The following is a 22,771-nucleotide window of genomic DNA, read 5'->3' as shown; positions in this document are numbered from 1 at the left end:
GCGATCCGCTCGGGAATGTCCTCCTGGACGACAGCGTCCCGCTCGGGAACGTCCTCCTGGACGGCAGCGGCCCACTCGGGAACGTTCTCCAGGTCTTGAGGAACGGTAGACGCCCGTCTCCTCGTCCTCCGTCCTCTATGACGGTGAGTCGGTGGCACCTGGACTGGCAACTCAGGCGTTGAGTCGGCCATCTTGTGCTGTGGCACTGGGCTGGCGACCATCTTGTGCTGTGGCTCTAAGCTGGCGGCCATCTTGTGCTGTGGTGCTAGGCTGGCGGCCATCTTGTGCTGTGGCGCTAGGCTGGCGGCCATCTTGTGTTGTGGCGCTGGGCTTGCGGCCATCTTGGGCTGTGGCGCTGGGCTGACGACCACCCCGCCGGAAGAGACAGGAGTGGCTGGGGCATCCCACCGACACCGATACTGCAGGTAGCGCACGAATTCCCGGAATTCCAGTGTCTCTAATTGCGCCATCTCATCCAGAGACACTGGATCATCCAACCCATCATTAAAATAGTCGTTAAGGGCCGCATCGTTATAGCCCATGCCCTCGGCCAGGGACCAGAACACCTGAGCCAGGGCACCCACTTCATTGCCCTCTTGGCGGAGGGCGGTCAACCTCAGATACTTGACTCGCCTCTCCGCCATCTTGGCTGGGGAACGGAAAAACGACATACCGCTGGTTCTCGTGTTGACGGAGTCCTTCTGTCACGTTCCGTGATGCAAGGAACGACGAGAGAGAACCAAGTGCAGGTATGTAAGTTTAATAGGGGTAATCCAATCGGGGTAAACAGTCCAGGCAGGGGTCGAAACCAAAACATCAATCCACATAAACAAGACACAAACACAAGGCAAGACAAGGGCAAGACAAGGGCAAGACAAGGGCAAGACAAGGGCAAGACAAGGGCAAGACAAGGGCAAGACAAGGGCAAGACAAGGGCAAGAGTTGACGGACCTGTACGACACAAAGACATTAGACAAGGACTCCGTAACACAGACTAAGACAGACTGGGTATTTATACACAGAAGGATAATGAGGAAACAGGAGACAGGTGGGGAAACAATCAATTACACAACAAGGAGGAAGGTGACCAAATAAGGGAACAGGAAGTGATCTGGTGACAGACACCGTGAGAAAGGAGGACATCTAGTGGAACCCCAGGGAACACAACCCAGACACTGTGACACCTTGAAGCAACCTCTGCTCCAAACATTAGTGAGAAGTCTTGCAAAATCTAATTAAAAAACAAAAGCCAACCGTTTAAACATATAATGTAACATAATATTTTTTATAAAATTTCATATTCTTATTTAATATTTACCAGTCCTTTGACGTCCAAGAAACGAGGAAACATTTGTAGTACATCAGCTGAGCGCTGTGGGTTGTGAAGAATCTGCTGACGGTAGTGGAAAGTTTCTCTCATCTTCTGGAACACTAAGTCACGGTCAGTTGGGTGATTGAGGAGAGACACGGCTTCCAGACATTCATCTCCCATTCGCTGGTCATCTATAGTTCCAATCGTTCTTGATAATGTGGGACCTCCTTTTAGATCAACTCTGCTCTGTGATGCAGAGGTGGTTCTGGATTTACGTTGCACGGTCTTTATACGCCACTCAAGAAAGCCTTTGTTGCTCTGAATGTCATAGAAATGTTCCTGGGAGGAAGCAGTATCTTATGTTAGACAAAATAATACAATTACAGTGACTCAAGAGCGTATAAGATGTTTATGGTTCGGTAGGCAAACTTACATATCCTTTTTTAGAGTATGGGTCTTTCAAAGATGGGAACAGGGACACAATCCCAAGGGCATGGAACTCCTTTGTTGCTTTACTAACAGTTCTCCTGCAAAGATGAAACTAATGTCTTAAGATTCTTGTTTGATTTTTTTTTTTTTTTTTTTTAATGATAAAGCCAGGTCTTGAAGGTTCTTACCCTTCTTTTTCATGCATGTGAGCCACAATTATGTTCACCATTAACCGCCTTGTGGAATCTTTCAAACTCCCAGTGTCTTCATACTCTTTGATCACAGTCATCCCTGCTGTCTTTGAAGTTAGAATTTGCTTTATATTCTAAAAGAAAACATTTAGAAAAATTACAACCACACTTGGACTTTTTTAAAACAAAAACATTAATCTTAATCAAATAACCATACATACCATTGAATACTTTCAAAATGCATTTCTTTTACAACATTATGTCTACAGCATAAGATCTATTTGTATGGAAGTAAAAAAAAAAATCACATTTCTTGCACTGAAACTGTCCGTTAAAGGTTGAAGCATGTGAGATCCAGAATCACTGCTGCTTAATCTGCTTGAGACAGACAATGTATCTGTCAGACTTGGGGAGGAGGGTCCTTCAACAACCCCTTGCTGCAGGACAGCCAAATCTGAAGATCACAAAAACACAGAATAAGGCATATACAATCGAAGAGTTGCTTCAGAAAAACTCTTTTATGTACCATAGTGGATATATCCGGGGTCAGACCAAATAATCACATTATATATATATCTCTGCTTACCACAAGTAGTGAGCGTAACATATTCTGTCTGATTTGAAGAGGCACCAAACTCTGTCAGGTCTGAGAAGTCAGCAGAATTCTTGGATGTTTCAGCAAACAGAAGTTCTGAAATGCAGACAATATCAGAAAATATCTATAAAACAAAACAAACATTCTTTTAATGTCCTACCATCATCAGTGTGGATGATAAAACACATTTCTTTGGTTGTTGCAAGTTCTGGGAATACATCCTCATCCACCTCTATGCCCTGGTCATCTGTGACTTTCAATGTTGTATTCTCTGATATCATAAACTTCTGTTGGACTAAACCATAATACCAACAGGTTATTTACAAAAGAAATTACAAAACTACTGCTACTTAGTCTTCATTAACTAAATACTAAATTTATAACTTACCTGCACTAAGAAAATCTGAGAAACAAACTTCTTCCAGTTTTATATATTTCTTCTTCCCTCCAAGTTACACTTTTATCAACATCTTGACCTGAAATTAAAGAGAAAACGTTATTTAACATAACAACTAATGTTAGTGTGATTGAGAAACTGTGTGTGTGTGTGTGTGTCTAAGTAAGTGTAAGTGTAAGCTGAAAACCACGCGCTCTCAGACGTATTTATCATAGCTGTTACAATTCAAAAAAGTACAGGCCTACACTTTAATGGCTCAAAATGTATCTTATTAGCAGGGTACCCTGCAGTTTATTAAAACATTAGGCAATGCTACAGACATAAGGCTGCTGCTGGATACAAGATATTACCTCGTGGACTAAGGTTTTTTTGAGCGGAATCACCTCTTCAGTTTGACGGAAAAACACACATTTTCAGAAACATGGTGAAAGGAAAGATGCTAATGTTAGCTCGTTCACATCAGAAAAAAAAAAAACAAAGAAAAAACCCCTGCACAAATCAGCCACGTTCAAGTTAACTTAACGGTCAACAGTTTGCCACGACATTACAATACAGAACATAACAGCTACGACAAAACGTATCTCCGTCAGAAAATATGAAACATTTTGAAATATATATTTTAATATGTATATAAATACGCTTTTACATACCTCACGAGTCACGACGAAGTACAAAACTCCATCAGCGCACTTTCTTAACATTTAACTCCAGACGTGGTGTTAAAACACGCTCCTTAACACCAATGAATGAACTCCAAAATAGAACACAGCCAAGGAGTATCCCATAACACAAACTTTAGTCAGAGTTAAAAAATAAACTCCAAAAATCTAACTCTTTCACACTTTTATGCCTAACTCCTAAATTTTCAACTCCAGAAATTTGCTGTGTATTAAGATTCTTCCTCAACCTGCACAACAAAGGTTGTATGACCAGGCTGTAGAGTTGTCCAGACAGTGGACATCCCTGCCGGATGCCTCTGGACACCAGGATCGGCTCACTCAAACCACCTCCTGCTTTCACCAGCACAGACACATTAAAATACAGCAAATTAATGTAAGATATAAAACTGTCACCAAATCCAAAACACTTTAAAACATTAAAAAGATATTCATGATCAACTCCATCAAAAGCTTTTTCTTGATCTAACGACAGAAACCTAAGATTTCCATGATAAAACTGATTAATGTCGATCATGTCTCTTAATAAAAACAGGTTGTCCGTAATTGATCTTTCAGGAATGCAGTATGACTGGTCCTTGTGAATCAACTGGTCTAAAACATTTTTCAGTCTGTTTGATAAACATTTGGAGAATATTTTGTAGTCCGAACACAGCAAGGATACAGGTCTCCAGTTCTTTAAAAATCCCAAGTCCCCCTTCTTTGGAAGGAGAGACAGGACGGCTTGTCGACAGCTTGTGGGAAGTGTTTTGTTCTTGATGCAGTCCAACAACACTTCATAAAAATCTGGTCCTATTATATCCCAGAATTGCTGATAAAAATCCACAGATGAGCCATCAATCCCTGGAGAACGGCCAGTGTGTAGCTGACGCACTGCTTCCGTGAGTTCTTTAAAAGAGATTAAAGTGTCCAGTGCCTCTTTCTGCTGGTGCTGGAGCGGAGGCAGTTCCTCCAGCAGATCCTCAACGCTCGCAGCATCACAACTCTCAGCGCTGAACAGCTGCGTATAGAAGTCTCTCGCTAGCTTCCTCATTTCAGCTGGATTTGAACTCACCGATCCATCTTGCCGACGGAGATGACACATTTGCTTCTGATGGACACTTTTTCTCTCTAGATTAAAAAAGAAAGCACTTGGAGTGTCCATGTGCTTGACAGAGCAGAATCTGGCTCTTATCAACGCTCCCTTTGCCTGCTCCTGCAAATAAGAGTTCAGTTCTTGTTTTTTCTTTTTTAAAACATCGCAATGCACAGCTTCACTACTAGATACAAGATTTCTTTCCATCGACTCAATGTCCTTCTGTAAAGTCCTTACTGTGTTTTTCACTATGGTTGATGTTTGGGAAGCATAATTCTTATGCTTCCTTTCTTATAATTCTTATGAAGAAAAGTCTTATGTTCACCTTTCCCACATCCCACCACTGACACAGACTTTCAAATGAAGACTTTTTCAACTTCCAGTTGCTCCAAAACACTTTAAAACTTTCACAAAATAAAACATCATTTAAAAACTTAACATTTAAAAGCCACTAATAATTAGACTTTTGTGTCTTCTTTATGTTTAAAACCAAAGTAATCATGTGGTGATCTGAAAAACCATTGGGAGAAATAGAAGCATCAATAACTCTATTACTCCACATTTCGTTCAAATAAACCCGGTCTAATCTTGCTCCAGAAACTCTATCATCACACACTTTCAGCCATGTGTATTGTCTCACACCCGTGTTTCTTGTTCTCCACACATCTATTAGCTGAAATTCATGAATAAAACTTAACAGGGTAGCAGCAGATTGACTGTTAGGCTCTTCACCATTTCGGTCTACAATAAAATCAGTTGTGCAATTCCAGTCACCACCAATTACCAGACACACACTCTCATCATACTTCTGGACAGCATCTCTTAATTTCATAAAAAGATCCTTGCGTTCTGGACCGTTATTGGGAGCATATATATTTACCAGAACAAACACCGTTTCTTCGCATTCAATTTCTGTTAGTAACAATCTGCCTTCAACAATGTTGTCTATATTTAAAATGTTGATATTCATGTTTGCAGAGAATAAAATGGCAACTCCTGCACTGTTGTTTGTGCCATGGCTTAAAACAAACTTGCCTTCCCACCACATTCCCCACTCAATTTCATTGTCCTTGTTAGTGTGGGTTTCTTGTAAAAAAGAAACGTTAACCTTTTTAATTTTAATAAACTCAGAAACCATTCCTAGTTTTCCCCGGTCTCGTCCACCGTTTATATTTAGAGATCCCACCCTTAAAACATCCATGTAGGAATTTAAAAATAAAGAGGACAGAGACAGAAAGAGACAGTAAAAAGTAAAATTCACCACGTGATGTTTAAACATTTTGGTGTCTTTGGGAAAAAAACATTATCTTTCCTCAATTTTGTTACCATTTTCTTCAGTCTAAACCTCTTTTTCTTGTCTAAAGCCTCATAACTAACCGTTCTCTGAAATAACAGTACCGACACTATGAACTTCTCAGGGTCTGGAAAAACATCAGTGACATCGAAAGCCTTGCCAAAAGTCATGTCTAGAAAGTCATTTATTTATTTTAGAGTGTACACGTCCCTTTCTATCTGCGAGCCCACATCAGAAACCTCAGAAAAAGTATCATCATCTTTCATTTCTGTCTCACAGTTTTCTTGACTCTTTGATAGATCAACACTTTCCATTTCAGTATCTCCATGTTCACTCGCATCGTTTTTCATTACACTGTTTTCACCTGCTTCTGGTTCAGCACCAGGCCCGGCTTTCTCTGACCCGTTCTCCCCGAAAATAAACTATAATCTCCTTTACAAAATAATATTTTAGTTTTAGTAGAAAAACGAAAGAATAGTAATAGAAAAAAACAAAAAGTCGCCCTCTCCACGTGGAAACCCTCGGACACCCAACCCTCTCAGATTCAGAGAGAGAGAGAGAGAGAGAGATTGATTTTTCAGTCATCTTTATTTATCAAAAATATTCACATAAAAACAATTGTAAATCTTGTTAATTTTTTTTTTTTTTTTGTGGAGTGCAAAATGAAGTTCATTCTCAATGACAGAACACAATGCTCCTCTGTGACACCATATTCCTTCAAAAACATTTAAAGAATTCATTGATTTGTAAAAACGAAAATCAATTACAATCCTTGATTTGATCATTGCTGCAAACACCCTTTCAACATTGTATTCACTTTTTTGCTCAATTTTATCTCTTCTACTGATATAAATCGCCATTTTGGCTTTACCCAAAATAAAATTCAACAAATGACACTCATGCTTTCACCTTTGAACATATTTAAAACCTAAAATAAAAGTTTGTACAGAAAACTCCTCATTAAAACAACTAAAAAGATTCTGTAAACAATCAAATAAAGGTTTTAGTCTTGAACAGTACAGAAAGGTGTGAAAAACAGTTTCTCTCTGGCAACAAAAAGGACATTCTTTGCTAACATCCGGATTTAAAACAGAAATAAAAGCATTAACGGCAATAATGCCGTGTAAAATTCTCCATTGTAAATCTCCATCTCTTTTAGGTAACGGTGGCTTGTACAATGCTCTCCACTCTGGTCTGACATCATCACTCATCTTTAGAACAGTACGCCATGGTGTGTCAACTCTTTCATGTAGCTCTTTCTTGTTAAAAGATTTTACACAAGCTTTCCATTGCTTTCACACAAATCTGTCAACTTTTCAGATTTAAAAAAAATTCCTGCATATTCACCTAAATTTGGCGAAAGAGACAGATTTGGAAACGGATCCCTCTCGTTAGGGATAACTTCCCCTTCACAGTAATCTTGAAGCATTGCTTTCTCTTCAGTTGTAAAGGCAGAGTACAGTTTTTTTAACACTTGTGCCACAATTCGAACAGATCTAACCCCCAATAAAACAGCTACCTCTTCAGCTTTTTGAAAGCTTGGACCAGACACTTTAATTAAACACCCAAGGGTTGTGATCTTAGATTTAATAAAGTCTGCTGATATTGTCCCACATGCTCCTAGAATGTCCAACCGTGATCCATAAATCAGAGGTTCCTTCAACAGCCAAAACAATGATGACGGAGAATCAGTTCTTTTGATTTGAAAGTAGTCCCAGACTTTAAAAAAATTCTTGTAAAACTCTGGTAATCTGGAGGTGTTGATTTTTCCGGGATTTAACAAGAACAATGACTTGTCCAAACATAGTCCTCCAGCGGTCTTTAGAATCGCCCTGGTCACCGGCCTCCAGCTTAAAGTCTCTGGACCAGTGAGGAAACGCTGTATGAACTGTAGCCGGAAAGCTGCAGTCCTGCTCTGCAGATGTACAAGCCCTTGTCCTCCTTCCTCTTTTGGCAAATACAATACATTATGAGGTATCCAATGCATCTTTTCCCAAAATAAGTCTACTAAAAGGGACTGAATTTTAACAATTATCGATACAGGTGGATCAATGCATGCCAGTCGGTAGAGCTGAAGATCTTTGCCCGAACCCGATGGGTTCGGGCTTAATTTCTATCATCTTACGCGGACTCGGGCCGGGCTCGGGCTCGCGCTCCGGTTTGCGAGGTAAACGAGCAGTCATGTGAAAATGAATGCTGAGCAGGTGTAACGGAGGCTTGCCTCTGGTGATTACGTTTTGGTTGCACCAGCAACTAAAGCAAAGTCTGAGGTGTGGAAAAGTTTTGACCATGCTTATAATGAGAATAATGAGTGAATAATGATGCACCATCAGTGAGCGCAGGAGCGCGCTGAAGACATCTACAGTGGATTCATTCATTTTCCTCCACAAAAACATGTAGACCTAGCCTAATCTCTGTGAGTAAAGGTTTTTCAAACGATAACTAAATATTCATTGAGTCTTAGATGCATAATGTTGACAGAGTATTTACGCTAATGTTGGCATTATTCTTTTATTAAATAAAGCAAATCCGGCGGAGACTTTATCTTAATTTCGTTATTGCCAAATACCCATCTTAATTAAAAATTTATCTTAATTTTTTTTTTTTTAAATGACTCGTTTTTATTGGTTCGTTGGTCTATTCATAGAATAAATGAGCCTATGTCTAGAATGCTGAGATGTTACGATGTGACACAGGACTTATTTTATTTCTTTATTCCAACTTCCAAGTGGTCTAGTCTACGTTAGTTATGAGTAAATTATGTTAAAACATGAATAAATTACTCATTGTTGACAAAAGGCAAAAGAGCTGTGTGCGTGCGCACATCTGAATAATGTCGGGCTGTAAACGGGTTCAGGCTTTAAAAAAGCTGTCAATCAAAATGTACTTGTCGGGCTCGGGTCCTGTCGGGCCTAACTTTTAAGGCCCGATTACAGCTCTACCAGTCGGTGCCGAAGAGAAGAGGCTACTAAATTATTAATGATCAGAGTACATCCTCTATATGATAAACTATTAACGATCCATTTCCATTTCAATAGGTGACCTTTAATTTTTTCAACTGTTCCCTCCCAATTTTTTTAAACAGTTGTTTCATCTCCTAAAAACACTCCTAAATATCTTAAACCATCTTTTCTCCAACTTAATCCACTTGGGAGTGCTGGTACCCTTCTTTCCCACTTTCCTATTAGCACTGCTTCGCTTTTACCCCAATTAATTATTGCTGAAGATATGGTTTCAAACTCTCTTAATGTTTTTAATAATAAATCCACGTCAGTTTGCTTTTCTAAGTATAATTTATTTATTTATTTATTTATTTGGGTCCCCATTAGCTTCCACAATGTGGTTGCTAGTCTTCCTGGGGCCCATAATGTGCTGAAACGTATGTACAATTAAAAATACACAAATATAATATACATATAACTTACATATAACATAACCACATGTATACATTTATCCACATATACACATTCACACACAACATTTGAAAATGTCAGTACCTATATAACAGTCACAAATTAACTGGTGTAATGCTATTAATAATAATCTGTTTTAGAGTCTTCTTAAAATTACATATGTTGGATATATGCCTTGTTCTTAAGTCCAATTTATTCCAAGCAGATGACGATCTAACTAAAACTGTTCTTGTCATACAATTGGACCTTGCGGATGGAACCACTAACACACCTGAGCTCACCTGATGCGTAACATGTGCGTGACAATTCCCACTAAAAACCAATTTATCTACAAAAGATTTTGGATTGCTTTTAAATAGAGCATTGTGCATATAACAGAGAAGACTTATATTAAGTTTGTCCTCCACCTTTAGCCAGCCCAAACAGGTATGCATTTTATCCACACTGGAGCGAAAAGAGCAACCAAGGGCTACTCTTGCGGCTCTGTTCTGAACGGCTCTGTTCTCAGATGTCCCTGTGCAGCACTGGACCAAATTACTGGGCAGTACCCCAGATGTGACAGAACTAAAGATTGGACAACTGTTTTCATAACTAATGGTGGACAATATACTGAACATCTCCGGGAAAAAGCAATGCCTTTGGCCATTTTAGACACAATGTGGTCAATCTGATCAGCCCAAGAGAGCTGACTATCCAGCTTCACACCCAAGAGTTTAGTCTGACTCACCTGCTCTACCACAGATGTATCAATAATTAGATTTAAGTTGCAAGGCTTGCCAAGCATACGTTTAGTACCAAAGACTATACATTTAGTTTTAGATATATTGAGAGCAAGTTTATTAAGTTTCACCCAATTTGTAATGGCATTAAGTTCATTCTGCAAGGTACAACTTATATCAGTTATTGTAGGTGATGCATAAAACATTGTAGCATCATCTGCATACAGTACAACATCTGCTCTTGAAACAGCATGTGGCAAATCATTGACAAACACAGAAAACAACAATGGACCCAAACAGCTGCCCTGAGGAATACCACATGACAACTGTTTACAATCAGAAAAGCTCCCGTTGAAAAATACCCGCTGACTTCTACCAGAGAGATAACTGCATATCAAGGACACAGACTGATGTGAAAACCCATAGCACTTAAGCTTAGACAGTAAAATGTCATGGTCAATAACATCAAAAGCTGCTGTGAAATCCAGCAGCACAGCACCCACAAGCTTTTTGTCATCCATAAAAGTTAGCCACTGGTCTACCATTTGTACCAATGCAGTGTTAGTGGAGTGTCCTGGCTTATAAGCATGCTGTGAATTGGAGAGCAAATTATTTGATACAAAGTACTGCATCATTTGATTAAAAAGTAACTTTTCAAATATTTTGCTCAATATAGGTAAAATGTTAATTGGTCTACAATTTGATTCAGTGAGACCTAATCTATCATCTTTCACTAAAGGCATAATTTTAGACTGCTTCCAAATTTCCGGAAACACCCCACTTATCACAGATCTATTAAAAATGTGACTGATAGGCTTGCATAAGATATTAGCAACAGTTTTAAATATTTTGCCATCCAAGTGATCTATACCTGCAGTTTTTTCCTCCGGGAGAGAGAGCAACATCTTTTCAACAATTTCCTCTTTAACTGTACCAAATGTCAATGAACAAGATTTATTCCTCATAATGTTCTTCACATTACTACAAGGTGAATCCTTAGGGTATGATAACATACTAGATCTTAAATTTGCAGTTTTCTTTATAAAAAAGTCATTCAAATGATTTGCTATATCTAAAGGTTTAGTGATTATTTCTGCTGCTGTTACCAAATACATATTATAACATTTTGGTTTTTTACACATTATTTCATTTATAACTTTCCACAATTGCTTACTATTATTTGATGAGTTACTAATCTTTTGGCTAAAATATATTTTCTTTTTTAATCCATTTAATTTTGTCACTTTATTTCTCAACTTACAATAATACCTTTCATCCATATCACTTTTAGGTTTTAGAGTTTCAGCTTTGGCATTATCCCTTTCCCTCATTATAGATTTTAGCTCTGCATCTAACCAAGGAGCATTATTGCTTTTTATCGACCTTTTTCTAATTGGTGCATGTTTGTCAACTATTTTCACAAACCTATCCATAAAAATACGTAAAGAAGCATTAACATCCTCCTCGTCACAAACCACCGACCAACTGGACCTCTCAACATCTTCCACAAACGCATTAGGATCGAATGTTTTATAAGACCTACGATAGACAATCCTTGCACCAAATTTAGGTAATTTAGTTTTCTTTGTTGTGATGATTAAATTATGATCACTGCATCCTACTCCAACTGAGATGACATGTGAACACAACTCATACACATTGGTAAAAATGTGGTCAATGCATGTTGATTTAAATTTACCATTCAAAGAAATTCTTGTGGGTTGTGTAACAATCTGCTTAAGGTTAGAAGCATTAGTTATAGTAATCATCTTTCTACGTAAATAACACTTCTTTGAAAACCAATCAATGTTGAAATCCCCCAAAAGAAAGACATCTTTGGTTTGAGCAGATGCCTTCTCAATGTTATCACATATCTTTTCCAAGTAATCTATATTTGAACTGGGAGGTCGGTAACAGCAGCCCACTAAAATGGGTTTGTTAAACTGAATATTTAACTGTAACCATATCATTTCAATATCGCTGCCCATCAAATCTTCCCTTGGAGTGACTGCAATATTTTCTCTAATATAGAATGCAACACCCCCACCATTTTGATTTCTATCTTTTCTAAATAGTCTGTACCCCTCAACAGCTAGCTGTGAATTATCAAAACTGCGGTCTAAGTGTGTTTCTGATAAGGCCAATACATGAATCCCATTGGAACAGATGTTTATAATTTCATGAACCTTATTTCTGAGACTGCAAATGTTCAAATGAGCTAAAACTAAACCTTTCTTAGGCAAGTTTGAAAGTAAATTTGACATATTAATAAGATTAAAACATCAAAACAAAACCATCAGGATAAGAATCTAAATAAAGGTCATGAGCAGTTAGTCAGATGCTTGCTTTTGTCCATTTGCCGGCCAAATTATAAGCATATCATACCTTAAGCTGGCTCTTTCACCTTTCTCTCTTGCCTCTTTCAGTTTTGGCAACAGTTCACGTCTCCTTTGCTGCACCAAATCAGAAAAGTCTTCATTGATATAAATGTTTGTACCCTTTAATTTCTTGGTGGAGGAAAGGATGCGCTGTCGGTCTTTCAATCTAAGAAGCTTCACAACAATTTTTCTTGGCTTTCTTCCCTCATGGAATTGGCCAATCCGGTGGACCCTTTCCATCTCAATTGTAGAACTATCCAGACCCAAGTTATTAGACAGCATTTGTTGAATCTTCATTTCTAATCCACTAATTGTTTCGCCTTTTTCCTCATCGATCCCATCAATTAGTAGATTAGATCTCCTTAACTGATTTTCAATGTGATCCAGCTTCTCAAACAGATCCTCCAATTCCTGCTTTGATTTTAAAATGCTGCTCTCAAATGATCGAATTTTTATATCAATGTCATTCTTCTTAGCTTTCATCTCATCCATGATGCCTTGTGTGAACTGTAGACTAGTTTTTAGTTCTTGTACATCTCTAATCACACCATCCAACCTTTTCGCATTTCCATCCATAATAATTTGAATGAAACTCTTGAAGTTGTCCTGTTGTTGTTTTAACATTTCCTTATAAAATTCTCTCTGCTGATCCATCATGTGGGTCAACACACCCATAGTTACAACTGTATCATCCTCTGATGGTTGTTTACTACCTTTGGGAGGCATGATTCCACAATCTTACCAAGATGTACTAAGATAGGAGTGGCAGGCCCACCAAACCCAGAAGCCTCTCAAACAGTTGAAACAATGAAAACAGTCCAATTCACTCGCCGCACAAGTCCAATATTCAAAATGTGAAGACTAAATGCATATATTGACCAAATGTTGACCTTAAAGTAATGGTCCAATATGTGATTACAATGATTTGTATTAGATTGTAGAGAGCTAGAGACCTCAGAGACAGAGCATGGCAGCCATCTTGAAAAAATTTACCAACTAAGTATAATGACCAAATCAATTTATAAAATTTATACTAAGTATAATGACCACATCATCAGTGTATGCTGACAAACACAAAGTGCTGTTACAGGCTGGTAAAGATACCCCTTCTAAAACTCTTCTCAACTTATTTAAAAGTGGTTCTATTGCCAAAGTGTATAGTATTCCTGACAGAGAACACCCCTGTCGTACACCACGACACACTTTAAAAGGAGCACATAAGCCACCGTTAACCTTCAGTAGACTCTCAATGTCATTATAAAGAATTTTAATATAACCTATAAAATCAGAGCTAAAACCAAATGCTTGCAAAGTTTTCCAAAGGTAATCGTGTTCTACACGATCGAACGCTTTCTCTTGATCCAAGGAAATCAAACCCATATCGATTCCCAATATTTTTGACACATCAAATAAGTCTCTTATAAAATAGATATTATCAAAGGTTGATCTTCCTGGTACGCAGTACGACTGACCAGAATGGATTACCTCTTCCAAAACCTTTCCTAGTCTAGTAGCTAGAACTTTTGAGAGCAATTTATAGTCACAGCACAATAATGATACAGGTCGCCAGTTTTTTATGTCTCTCACATCACCTTTTTTTGGCAGCAGGGTGAGGACTCAACTGGGATTCTGTCGATCCCAGGAGCCTTGCCGTTCTCCATACTCTGGAGGGCTTCATGCAACTCTTCAAGGCTTATAGCTCTCTTGAGTTCTGCATTAGAGTCCTCAGAGACCTTTGGTAGCTCTTCATAAAAACACTGCTCAACCACATGATCTTCTCTGTGCTCACAACGATAAAATCCGTTTGCTCTTTTCCGAATTTCAATAGGGTCTGATTCAAGAGAACCGGTCTCAGAAAACAAAGAATGTATAAAGTGTTTCTGACCGTTCTTTTTTTCTAGACTAAAGAAAAATTTTGATGGCACGTCCATCTGGTCTATATCATTAAAACGTGATCGCACTAGCGCCCCCTGTGCCTTTACTCTTTGTATGTCAGACAAAGCAGATTTCTTAAAAAAAGATTCAATATGTGTTTGATTTCAACTTAACTGTGCTGTTTCTTGAAATTTAAGAACTTCCTCTTCTAATTGTTTTAATGGATCTTATTATATCTTTTGTGACATTGTGAGTATACTGTTGACATAATTGTTTGGTTTGTATTTTGCCATACTCCCACCACTTGTCACACACCTGGACTCATTTAATGTGTTTTTGCCCGTGACCCAGTTTCTGTCTTTCCGTGTTTGATTAGTTCCCAGGTGTGTCCATTATCTTCCTCATGTGTTCCATGTCCCTGTTAATTTAATGATTCCATCCACCTGTGTTTCCCCAATTATCTGTTGTTCATAAGCCGTGTCCCTTCAGTTCTGTTTTGTCGGGTCTTCTCACTTGTGCTCACTTGCTACTTACGTGTGTCTACCTCTGTGCTCCATGTTGGATATCCCCTGTGTTGGATATATTAAAAACCTTATTCCGTTTATCCTCGACTCCGTATTCCTTCAGGCAGCGTAAAACCGTGACAGAAGACCCGACCTAAAGAAGAAAATAGAAAACTGCGTGTTTTTTTTCCTCCGTTTTGTTTTTGTGTTTTCAAAGTCTTTTTGTTTCGTAGTGTTCCATGGATCCCCTCTATCGTCCCGAATTCCTCATCCTCCTGCTGAAGCAGGAAGGACGTTCTCTCGAGGACCATACCAGACAGTTTTTCCTATTAGCTAATGCCACCAGCTACCCGGACGGCACGCTCTGCACCTTCTACAACACCAGCCTGAACTCCAAATGCAGAGCGTTGTCGTCCGAAGATGGTCCTCGAGAGGATTTCGCCGCATTCGTGGAGTGGACTCTGGCGAGAAATGGCTCATCTTTCACCATCTGCCCCATAGAGGATCTCGCCAGTCCCACTCCCGACCCAGAGGCCAGCCAGCCACCATCACGCCGCACGGAGCCAGAGCCCACCGCAGCCGCAGAGCCCGAGCCATCCACTGACAGGGAGCCGGATCTCGAGAGCGCGACTGACCAGGTGTGTGAGCCGGCAACACCGTGCATCGTGGGAGTCCTCGTGGAGATCGAGGGCGTGGAGGAAAGCCCTGCCCACACTCCTGCGACTGAGGGTGAGCTGTATACAGTCTCTGAAGGTCATAAGGAGCAAGCTCTGGATCTGATGGACTGGTCTATGGAGGTAATCCCTAATTTTCCTGTTTCCCCGCTGGTTCCGTCCAGCCCTGATTCCCCTGTATACCCTCTCAGTCTCCCACTCCTACCTCCTCCAGTCATTTCCTCTGCTCCATTTCCGCTGGTTCCGCCCAGCCCTGAGTTTTCTGTTTCTCCGCTGGTTCCGCCCAGCCCTGAGTTTTCTGTTTCTCCGCTGGTTACGCCCAGCCCTGAGTTTTCTGTTTCTCCGCTGGTTACGCCCAGCCCTGAGTTTTCTGTTTCTCCGCTGGTTACGCCCAGCCCTGAGTTTTCTGTTTCTCCGCTGGTTCCGCCCAGCCCTGAGTTTCCTGTATCTCCGCTGGCTCCGCCCAGCTCTGAATCTTCTGTTTCTCCGCTGGTTCCGCCCAACCCTGAGTTTTCTGTTTCTCCGCTGGTTCCGCCCAGCTCTGAATCTTCTGTGTCTCCGCTGGTTCCGCCCAGCTCTGAATCTTCGGTGTCTCCTGTATTCCCTCCCAGCCTCCCTCTCCCGCCTCCTCCCAAACCTGCTGGTCCCTCTACTCCTCTTTCGCTGGTTCCGTCCAGTCCTGATCCTCCTGTCCTTCCTCCCATCCTTCTCCTCTCTCCTCCTCCTAGACCAGCCAGTTCCTCGCCATCCCTGCTGGTGCCAGTCAGTCCCGCAGCTCACCCTCAGTCCGCGCCATCGGGGCGCGGTGGTTCGCCGCTGGACTGCCAGTCTCCAGCTCCGCCTTGGCGTGTTAAGGCCCTGTCTCCGCCTCCAGCCTCCGAGCCCTGGACTCCTCCTCGGTCCTTCGACCCAGCGGCTCCGCCTTGGCTCTTAGCTCCCTCGTCTCCACCGTGGCCTGTCATCCCACCTGCTCCACCGGGCTCCCTCGTCCCTCCGGCTCCACCTTGGTCAGTCGTCGACCATCCGCCGCCTCGGGACTCCACTCCTCTGGTTCCACCTCGTCACTCCATCCCTCCGGCTCTGTCAGGCTCCTCCTTCCCTCCAGTTCCACCTCCATCCTCGGTCACTCCGGCTCCACAGCGGTCTGCCAGGACCCCGCCTCTGCCTTGGTCGCCTGAGCCTTCAGCTCCACCTAGGCCCTCCGGATCCTCGACGTCACCCTGGCTCTGCGGCTGTGCTGCTCCATCTTGGGCTCCTCACCCACCGGTGCAGTCTCCGCCTGTCGGCCCCCTGGTGTCGTCGACCCTTCCTTCACCATGGCTCCTCCCGCCGTCGACCCCACCTTGGATCTCCGTCCTGGCTGGTCTCTGGTGGACCATCTGGCTCCTCCTGCTCCTGTCTCCTCCCTGGCTCCTTCCTCCGTCGTCTCCTCCCTGGCTCCTCCTTCTGTGGTCCCTGTCTGCTGGCCCCCTCCTGGAAGTCCGTCCTCCACCGGAACCTCCTCCCAAGTTCCCACCTACGCCTCCCCCTGTTGTTTCTACGGTGCGAGGACGCACCTACCGGGAGGGGGGAGTACTGTCACACACCTGGACTCATTTAATGTGTTTTTGCCCGTGACCCAGTTTCTGTCTTTCCGTGTTTGATTAGTTCCCAGGTGTGTCCATTATCTTCCTCATGTGTTCCATGTCCCTGTTAATTTAATGATTCCATCCACCTGTGTTTCCCCAATTATCTGTTGTTCATAAGCCGTGTCCCTTCAGTTCTGTTTTGTCGGGTCTTCTCACTTGTGCTCACTTGTGCTCACTTGCTACTTACGTGTGTCTACCTCTGTGCTCCATGTTGGATATCCCCTGTGTTGGATATATTAAAAACCTTATTCCGTTTATCCTCGACTCCGTATTCCTTCAGGCAGCGTAAAACCGTGACACCACTTTTGTAGCGACTGAAAATCATCTTTTTCTTTCCTAAAATTCTTCCAAAAACAATTGAAAGTTTCTGTAAAATTTGCATCACTTAATAAATTATTGTTAAAGTGCCAGTATGCACTTTTCAGCTTAACAGAGTGTAAAGTAACTGTACATATAACAAGACTATGATCGGAAAAACCAACTGGAATTATGAAACAATTTTTAAAAAAGTACTAAGATGGTGTTTAAAACAGTAGAATCTATCCAGACGTGCTAAAGACAACCTGTTATCACGAGCATGTGCCCATGTATACTGCTTAAGATTCCCATTTAGACTCCTCCACACGTCACATAAGTCATTTGTTTCAATCATCTCAATAAGTCGCTTGCGAGAAAGTAAATGTGGCTCTACATGATTTCTATCCAAACTACTTTCTGCACAATTAAAATCTCCACCTAAAAATAATTGCTCTTCACCATTACGTTTGTTCAATGTCTCACAAAGGGTGTTTAAAAAGCTCATTCTTTCTGTTGGTAAAGTTGGATTTGTGACAAAAAAAAGAGAGACCTTTAAATTCTTTCGACCATTCATCTACATTTGCTGTGTCACTATGTGTTTCTTGTAAAAGTAAAACATCAAGTTGTTTCTGATTCATAGTGTTATATATTAATGTGCGTTTTATACATTCTCTTGCTCCATTCACATTTAGAGATGCAATGCGGATGTCATCCATTTGAAAAGTATGAAGAAATAGACTTAAACTATAAAGAAAAAAACAGCCATAGAGGGCCAAAAAAAGAATCCTTTGTACTGCCATTAACTATTACATTTTTAATTTGGTCACAAACTTTTTCAACCTATAGACTTCCTTATTTGTGAAACATCCCTCAGTCATGAAAGCCCTCGTATTTTCCACAAAATGTTTTATGTCTGGAAAATAGTCAGCAACCTGTACTCCCCTCACATTTTTGACACCTTTAAAAACTTCTTGATTTCTGAGAACGACTAGAAGCACCGGAATCTGAAACATCGCTCTCATTACCATCATCTCCATCAACTTCAAACTCATTTTCATTTTCTTTTTTTCTAGTTTGCTTTGATTCAGAGACCTCATCAATCTTTTTCCTCTTTAAAGGGGTTTTGAAAACTGCCTGATCTATGTCCCTAAACATCATTAAATCGTCACTTAAGTTGACTTTCTCTGAAGGAGACTTTGAATCAGACACTTTGTTATCATGTGAAACATCCATACTGTCAGCAGCCTTAGGCTCACCTTTTTCAAGCACAGGGATAGATGAATCATTCTCCCGATTATTCCCAGCCTTGTCCTGATTCACCTCAGTCTGTGAGTGAGGAAGTGTTTCAGTTTGGACGCTAGTGGATGGCCCTGGATCAGAAACATTATCTGTGCTGACTTGGTCACAGGCTTCACCTGAAACATCTCGTTTATTTGTACCGTTGTTATCTGGGCAAACTCGTAATATGTGGCCCGTTTTCCCGCAGCCAAAACACCTCATAACATCTGTACTAACGAAAACAGTATAATCAAAGTCATCGACTCCGAGTTTCAAATTCAGATTGAGTTCGTCTCGGTTATCTTTTTAGGATCATGTAAGTGAACCTCCTGAACCTTGATGTTTGATCAAGTCTGATTTGCTGCCAAAAAACATCTTTTTCACTGGGCTGACTATCTTTCCGAAACGCGACAGTTCTTTTGTCAGCATTTCGTCTTTTATGAACGGCGGAACATTAGACAAAGTGACTTTCTTAGCGTTTGTAGAGAGGGGAAGCACCGGGGTGAACAAACCGCTGATAACTATACCTCTCTCCACTACTTCGTTTGCTTTCTCAACAGAATTTAAAAACAAAACAATTGCATTATTCATCCTAGATGCCGCTAAAATACAGTCATGACCAACAATATTTCCGACGGCCAATATGCATTCCTCCACATTCACTGCGGACACCACTTTGACTCCGTGGCGCCGCGTGAGAGAATCTAAACTAGTGTTTGTGTTCTGGGCTGCCATTCTTCCTGTGAATGGGTGATACACTGGTTGCTAACGGCCAGCCCCTCCTCCAAGGGAGCCTTACTTCCCCATCCGATGCTCCACAAATATCAACTAAATAAAGAGTTGAAAGAAGAAAAAGGAATTTTTCGCCACAGCAGGCATAAACCATTCACACTTACCACGCGCTCTCAAAGCTCACCCAACAAACGCTCACGCAACAAACCCTCGCGCAACAAACGCTCATGCACGCGCATGAGAGACAGAGAGAGAGAGAGAGAGAGATTGATTTTTGAAAAAAACTTTATCTACAAATAACCCGAAACAGATCAAGTTACATTTATCCTATATAATATTTAGCTTTGAGTAAAGACCTAAAAGCCATAACCACATCATCATTACACCCTTGCTCTAGTTTACTTTTCCTACTCATTTAAATGGCCAATTTCGCTTGCCCAAATATAAAATTCAATAACTGAAACACAACAATTTTTTTCTGTGCATACTTAAAACAAAAAATAAAGGTTTCATGAAAAAAACTCATAGACCCTCACCACTGCTAAGCCCCACAACTTCCTCCACACCGCCTTTGGGATTGTGCCATAGACCTGATTCTGGATGCGCCAGTGCCTCGCGGGAAGATCTACCCGCTCTCCCTTCCAGAAGATCCATCCCGTGATCTCAGTTTCTCTCCAGCGTTACCTCTGTCAGTATCTCCTCTACTTACCATCACCGAGGTGTGTGCCCACCACCCTCCACTCTGGGCACTGTCCTCGATAAATCTGGTCACCCCATCCAGCAAGTTGATACCGGCAGCCATATCACCCTGGAGCCCAAGACCGGTTGCCCACTGAAGCTAAGCAGGGCTGAGCCTGGTCAGTACTTGGATGGGAGACCTCCTGAGAAAACTAGTGCTGCTGGAAGAGGTGCTAGTGAGGCCAGCAGGGGGCGCTCACCCTGTGGTCTGTGTGGGTCCTAGCGCCCCAGTGTAGTGATGGGGACACTATACTGTCAACAAGCACCGTCCTTCAGATGAGACGTTAAACCGAGGTCCTGACTCTCTGTGGTCATTAAAAATCCCAGGATGTCTTTCGGAAAGAGTAGAGGTGTGACCTCGGCATCCAGGCTAAATTCGCCCATTGGTCTCTGACCATCATGGCCTCCTAACAATCCCCATATCTACTGATTGGCTTCATCACTCTGTCTCCTATCCACCAGTAAGCTGGTGTGTGTGTGTGTGTGTGGTGGGCGTTCTGGCGCAATATGGCTGCCGTCGCATCATCCAGGTGGATGCTGCACACTGGTGGTGGATGAGGAGATACCCCCTGACTATGTAAAGCGCTTTGAGTATCTAGAAAAGCGCTATATAAATGTAAAGAATTATTATTATTATTATACCCATTTTCAAGGACCTCCTTCAATCTCCAATCCCTATTCATTCACTGTTATATTCTGCTACCTTCAATAAATACCAGTTTCCACTAATCCTCTGTCCCAGTCCATTGTGTTACAGAGGCTCCCTTAATAACCAATAATAACCAAAAAAACTTCACACTTTAAAAAGATTCTGATAAAAAAGAGGCAGTTGTGAGAGATTCAAACTCTTGGGGTCCATTACCAACAGTCTGTAGTATGATGCCACTGATTGCCCTCCAGCTTACATTCACTGGTCCATCTAGAAATCTTTGTATAAAATGTAACTGGAAAGTTGCAATCCTGCTCTGTAAATGAATTAAACCTTGCCCACCTTCATCTTTAGGTAAATACAATATGCTCTGCAGGATCCAATGAAGTTTGTCCCAAAATAAACCACAAAGACTGCTTGAAGTTCAGCCATCAGTTTTACAGGGGGTCAATACATGCCAGTCTGTGCCATAAAAGTGAAGCCACCAAGCTATTGTCAATAAGTGTTCGGCCTTTAAAGCACATGTTAGGTAAAAGCCATTTCCATTTGTCTAGTCGACCTCTTATTTTCTGTAACATCCCATCCCAGTTTTTTTTGCAATATATATTATGCCCCATCTACTCCAACATAAGCCTTCAGGTAGAGTTGGTTTTCCATCATTCCAATCCCCTAATAACAAAGCATCACTTTTCTTCCAAATAACCTTTGCTGAAGAACATTCATCTATTAAATTCGATAAGACATGTATATCCTCGTTTATTGATTATAATTATAATGTCATCAGCATAAGCTGATAAACAAAAATTAAATCACACTGTGGTACTCTTAACCCATCCAACCTCTTCCTAATTTGTTGATGATTTGTTGCTGATAATGAACATCCTTGTCTAATTCCCCTATTAACCTTGAATGGAGCACATAAACCACCATTAATCTTGATCACACTCTCAATGTCACTATAAAGAATTTTGTAGCATTCTTAAAAAAAATTCATGGAAACCGAAGGCTTTATCTAAGGACAATAGATCGCATTTGATATTAAGTAGTTTAGATACCTGTATAATGTCCCTAATAAAAGTAATGTTGTTAAAAATTGACCTATTAGGTTCACAGTAAGACTGGTCTGGATGAATCACCTGTCCCATTACCTTAGCCAACCTGATTGCCAATGTTTTTGAAAGTAATTTGTAATCACTGCATAAAAGTGAGACCGGCCTCCAATTCTTCATCTCAGTGAGATCTCCTTTTTTTGGGAGAAGAGTTACCACTGCTCTGCGGCAGCTCAACGGCAACCCACCCTTCAGTAAGCTGTCCTTGAACACCTCCAGCAGATCAACTCCAATGTCAGCCCATCAATACCCGGAGTTTTTCCAGACTCCATGCTCTGGAGTGCTCCATACAACTCTCCCGAGGTCAGGGTTAACTCTTTTGTGACATTTTGAGTGTACTGCTGTGCAAACTGTTTTATTTGCACCTTGCCATAATCCCACCATTGTTATACAGATTTAAAAGAAGACTTGGTCTTTTTGAAAACTTTCCAAAAAGCCTTGAATGGTTCAATAAAAAAAATTATCATTTTAAAGATTTGTATTAAAATGCCAATATGCACTTTTAGGTTTTACTGAGCTTAAAATAAATGTACAACTCACCAATGCATATAGCATTTGTTAAAAATTTTCAAATGGTGTTTAAAAACATAAAATCTGTCTAATCTGGCTAAAGATAAACAATTATCACGTGTGTGAGCCCATGTATATTGTCTGTCTCTCATCACCATTTAGAGCTCTCCAAAGATTATACAGATCAAATTTTTCAATTAAATTAATTAAATGTTTCCGAAAAGCCATGTGCAGTTCAACATGATTTCTGTCCATATCAAGTTCAGCACAATTATAGTCAAGTTAAGTCACCTTTATT

General features: G+C 40.9%; 1 long non-coding RNA gene and 1 pseudogene across 1 annotated transcript; one reads left to right on the top strand and one right to left on the bottom strand.

Annotated features, from left to right (window-relative positions):
• Nucleotides 1-1,557: 1,557 nt before the first annotated feature.
• On the bottom strand, nt 1,558-1,951 carry LOC113110436 (uncharacterized). Its single transcript, XR_003293131.1, has 3 exons — nt 1,930-1,951; nt 1,746-1,839; nt 1,558-1,651 (listed from the first exon to the last, which is right to left on the bottom strand). It is a non-coding gene; the product is annotated as an uncharacterized LOC113110436 (long non-coding RNA).
• Nucleotides 1,952-13,522: 11,571 nt separating this feature from the next.
• The window catches only part of LOC113109433 (multiple epidermal growth factor-like domains protein 10), a 36,837-nt pseudogene continuing 27,588 nt past the window's right edge, over nt 13,523-22,771 (top strand).

The sequence above is a fragment of the Carassius auratus genome, chromosome 10, assembly GCF_003368295.1.
Source record: "Carassius auratus strain Wakin chromosome 10, ASM336829v1, whole genome shotgun sequence".
Classification (NCBI taxonomy): domain Eukaryota; kingdom Metazoa; phylum Chordata; class Actinopteri; order Cypriniformes; family Cyprinidae; genus Carassius; species Carassius auratus.
This window is presented reverse-complemented; position numbering and strand designations above follow the sequence as displayed.